The sequence below is a fragment of the Trachurus japonicus genome, chromosome 24 (genome assembly GCF_045865225.1).
Source record: "Trachurus japonicus isolate A0001 chromosome 24, Traja_1.0".
NCBI lineage: Eukaryota > Metazoa > Chordata > Actinopteri > Carangiformes > Carangidae > Trachurus > Trachurus japonicus.
In genome coordinates, this window is record NC_140930.1 from 3,585,617 (window position 1) to 3,590,525 (window position 4,909).

A 4,909-nucleotide genomic window follows, 5' to 3' on the forward strand; every position below is an offset into this window, starting at 1 on the left:
AACCACTCTCCACTGTACAAAGACAATAAAGCATCAGAAAACAAAGGAGGAACCAAAATGTCCAAAGACCTGATCTGTGTCTTGATAAACTGTGTGAAGAGAGGAAGAGCTGCAGCAGAGAGACACGTGTCTTCACACGTTTAAATTTGTCTCTTTTTCTTTTTTTCATTAAGTCGAACACATTGCATGTTGCAAAGTGACTGTGATGTGAACCACAGCCGTTGCCATGGTAACATTTGTGACTCCAGCTTCTTTAATCCTATTTGATTCTGATATTGTTGATCAAAGAATTGTGGATCAATGAGTGGTGGATGTTTTCTGTCATTGATGAAGCCACAAGTAAAGAGTTCAGTTGCTCCGCCCACATGATGACAAACACACTTTGAGAAAGTGGCGAGAGAGAGAGAGAGAGAGAGAGAGAGAGAGAGAGAGAGAGAGAGAGAAGGAGAGAGAGAGAGAGAGAGAGAGAGAGAGAGAGAGAAGATGAGGAAGTCCAACAACAATAAGTTAATTTCTCTCTCTCGTCTTCTTCACAGCAATGACTGGAGAACGTTTGTCCTACTCCTCCATCACTGTCAGAGCTGGAGATGAGGTCACTTTGTCCTGTACGTATGTGATAGACGGTCAACATGAGTGTAACAGGACTAACTGGATCTTTGATGATTCAAAAACCACACGTCTAGTTAGACGTGGGACGGTTGTTGAAGATGGCAACCCTAGATCAGACAGACTGCGTGTCACAGAGAACTGTTCTCTGGTTCTAAAGAAGGTCTCAGCTGGAGACACCGGACGCTTCGAGTGTCAACAGGTCAAATCAGGACAACTTTATCACGTCACTGTGGTTTCTCTGTATGTTGTCACCAGTGAGTATTTACACTGGAGCATCTCACTCATTCTGATTATTACAGTGATGAAGCTCATTTCTCTCTCATTGGTTCAGTTTGTTCTTGTTGATGTGAAGAACTGGTCTCTGCTCTTGTCTCCTCCACAGCTGCTTCAGGTGGTTCTGCTCTGACCTTCATCATGTTGCTGATGCACAACTTTAACACATTTTCTCATCTTCTGTTGTTTGTTTGATCTTCATTCACATTCAGTGGATTCAAAGGGAGACGGAGCAACAGATGGACCAGGTGGAGACGGAGCAACAGCTGGACCAGGTGGAGACGGAGCAACAGCTGGAAGTGAAAACTGTATAATGTGTTGATTACACAGTGTCTGGTCTCAGTGCACTGTGCATGTTTCAGTGGAGCTTCACTGTCTTTGCTGTAGATGTTGATCTTCTTCTTTAAACTCTGTGAAACTGGATCAGTCAGGACACAGACGCTGATGCTCTTCTTGTTTTACTGCACAAACTTATAAACTCTCTGTCATATCCTCTGTTTGTTCTCCTGTTTAGTTTGAGTTTCTACTTTATTTTGAATCTCACTTGATCTTCTTCCTGCCCCGTTGTGTCCAGCTTGGTCTTTGTCTCCCACATCTGAGTCTTATTTGTAATTAACTTCTGTCTTTTTACTCAGTGTCTCTTTTTAGTCAGAGACCAATTTTGTTCCTTTCGATGATGTCCTGGTTTGGCGCCCATTGATCTTTTATATGATCATTTTCTGTTGGACTGCCGGAGACCTTCTGTGTTATTGCTTTTTTTTTCGTAATAAATTTCTTTTGTTGCACATTTCCTGTTGTTTTTTTTAATCCGTAACTGACTGTGACACTTTCATCATTTACTTTTTCAGTCTGGTGGACGGCCTGTTTGACCCACTGCTGCATTTACATCACATGACAAACATTCACAACAAGTCTTCACTCAGTTGTGTTCAGGGACGACAACAGTTGCACAACTACATGCGCGACTCCTTTTCCTCACCTTGGTCTTTTTACTGTGATGTAAATGTGGTTGTGAAGTGGTGTTTTTGTGCAACTTTTTTTTTTTTTTTTGGCGGGGAGAGGTTTTTAGCCTTATATTGATTGGACAGTAGAGAGACAGGAATTTGAGAAGCAAAGAGAAGGGAAATGACATGCAACAAAGGGCACAAAGGCACACGATGACAAACACACTTTAGGGAAGTGGTTCTTTCTTCACCACCGATGATACTGAGTGATTTCCTCCGTCAGTCGACAGTTCACAAACTGATGAAGAGACGGACACACAAACGCACCATGGCTGAACTCAGGTGGATTCAAAGGTCTTTGATTGTGACGCTGCTGCTTCAGGTCCCAGGTGAGGAAACAGTTTTCTGTTCTCTGTTAACACACACAGACAGCTGCAGTGATCAATAACTAATGCTGATAATCTGAACTGATAAAGAGCCACAGTCATCTTTTTTTTAGTTCCTGTTAACCTGTATCTCCAGTTATCCATCACAGTGATCAGCTCTGAGTTCACCTGTTCATGTCTGATTTAAAACGTGGATTATTGGTCATTTATGAGCTAACTTCCTTTAAAAGACGGGCTGTGGTCAGTGTGTGTGTGACAGAGGGAGAGAGAGAGAGAGAAGGAGGGGTTGAGTGAATGAATGTGCTGCACAGCTCTTACAATGAAATCAAGTTTTATAAATTTCAATAATTTTTTTCTTTTATTTTAAAGGAATAGTTCACCAAAAAATGAAATTCAGTCATTATTGACTCAACCTCATGCTGATGAATACTCCGGAGTAGTTTTTTATTCCTCAAAGTGCATCTGGGGGCCTGAGAGGCCGGTTCGTAGTCCAACAAAAACCTTTTTATATGAGAGTAATAGGCCCAGACACAAAAACGTCCATAAAACTACACAAAACCATTTAATATTCCTCCACACTGCTCGTCCACTGCAATCCAAGTGTCCTGAAGGGAGATAGTCCAGAGTTTACCCAAAATGACTCATTCAGGCAAGTCCGGTCACGTTTGTGTGCCTAGCGTGAACGTGAGAGCGTGTCCCAGGCAAATTCAATACAGAACTGTTTAGGCTGTAAAAATGTCCTAAATGATGTTGTTTCCAGTAAACTCTGGACTATCTCCCTTCAGGACACTTGGATTGCAGTGGACGGGCAGTGTGGAGGAATATTAAATGTTTTTTGTGTAGTTTTATGGACGTCTTTGTGTCGGGCCCTATTGACTCTCATATAAAACTCAATATTCATCAGCATGAGGGTGAGCCAATAATGACTGAATTTCATATTTTGGTGAACTATTCCTTTAAGTTAATAACAAACCTGTGGTAGAGGAGCTCAGTAGTGTGGACGGTCCTTCAGTAGAGGGCAGTTCTGCCCTGGTTCTGTCCTACAGGTGGTGTCCCAGCACAGAGACAAGTGTCCTATCAGGTGAAGGTGGTGGAGGACGTGATGGAGCTGGATTTTCTCATTTCAGTTATTTGTTGTTGTTTCTCTCTCGTCTTCTCCTCAGCTGTCACTGGACAGGAGCTGGTTGTTGTCAGAGATGGAGATGAAGCCACTCTGCCCTGTGGAAACATCAGAGATCATCAGGTTAAATGTAACGGTACCAACTGGTTCCTCTTAGAGTCAGAATACTTACCTGTAGGCCTGGTTGGACTGGGTCAGACTCAGTCAGACAGACTGAGAACTGTTCTCTGGTTGTGAAGAACGTCTCACGTGAGGACGCTGGTCTGTACGGCTGCAGACAGGTCGACACATCAGGACGACAACAAGGTCCACTCTCTCAGGTTGATCTGTCTGTTGTCACCAGTGAGTATTTCCATCAAACTGTGTGTTAGAAAAAAACACTGAATCATCTCAGTCATTCTGATTATTACAGTGATGAAGCTCATTTCTCCGTCTCCACAGTGACTGAAGAGAAGAATGGTGATGTGGTCCAACTCTACTGCTCTCTGTTTAGACATGGAGGGTGTGTGTACTCATTGAAGTGGCTGTATGAGGGACCTCAGGCTGGTTACACCATCATGCACAATAGCTCTCATCACTGTTCAGCCAGTGTGGCATTTAATTCGTCTGATCTTCATCACAAGTCAAAGTATAAAGAGTTCTTCAAGTGTGAAGTGACATATTACAGTGGTAATATGGTAAACATCTACACCTTCCCTGAGGCTTCAGGTGAGACAGACGCAGGTTTGTTCAGTTTAAAGACGACGTCATCATTACACAACTTTAACAGCTTTTATCATCTTCTGTTGTTTCTGTTTTATCTTCATTCACATTCAGTGGATCCAAAGGGAGACGGAGCAACAGCTGGACCAAGAACAACAGCTGGACCAGGTGGAGACAGAACAACAGCTGGACCAGGTGGAAACTTCACATTGATCCAGTGTTTGTAGATTCAAATCATTGTTGTGTTTTTCTGCTCTTTACAAACACATCAGATCACAACACTGGACTCTTCCTGTGAGGTTGTAGATGCAGATGAAGACTTTTCATTCCTGAAGGAAACGTACAGATGATGACCGACCTGAGTTTGATGTTTGATTGGTTCAGTTTGTTGTTGTTGATGTGAAGAACTGGTCTCTGCTCTCGTCTCCTCCACAGCTGCTTCAGGTTGTTCTGCTCTGACCTTCATCATGTTGCTGATGCGTGTGGCTGAACTCCTCCTCCTCACTGTGATCACTGTTCTCCTCATCAGAGCTGCAGGTGAGAACATCCACTCCCACACCAGTTCAGCCTCACTCACTCAAACTGGGAGTTTACTGCTGACCTGAGACTCTGTGCTCCATTTTCCAGTGAAGCAGAGAGCAGCTGAGAGAAGCCCAGCAGGGAGGCGTTCAGGTGCAGCAGCCACTCAGCTAAAGAGCAGATCAGACAGGAAGCCGTGGTGCCTTCAGGTTCAGCTGGGAGGGAATCTGGGAGTCTGTTTGGTCTCTGCTGTCAAACTCAGCTCCACTGTGTTGTGTTGTTGTTCACAGGTGCAGCGTTTTGAAGATGAAGATAAAGGTCCAGTCGAGTATGAAAACTCTGTCAGACTCCACTGA

General features: G+C 43.6%; 1 pseudogene across 1 annotated transcript; it reads left to right on the plus strand.

The window, feature by feature from the left end:
* The first annotated feature begins 2,091 nt into the window (after positions 1 to 2,091).
* Positions 2,092 to 4,909, plus strand: LOC146961158 (uncharacterized; annotated as a pseudogene). Its single transcript, XR_015035269.1, has 6 exons — positions 2,092 to 2,215; positions 3,376 to 3,674; positions 3,774 to 4,055; positions 4,470 to 4,571; positions 4,662 to 4,762; positions 4,844 to 4,909. The product of XR_015035269.1 is annotated as an uncharacterized LOC146961158 (transcript).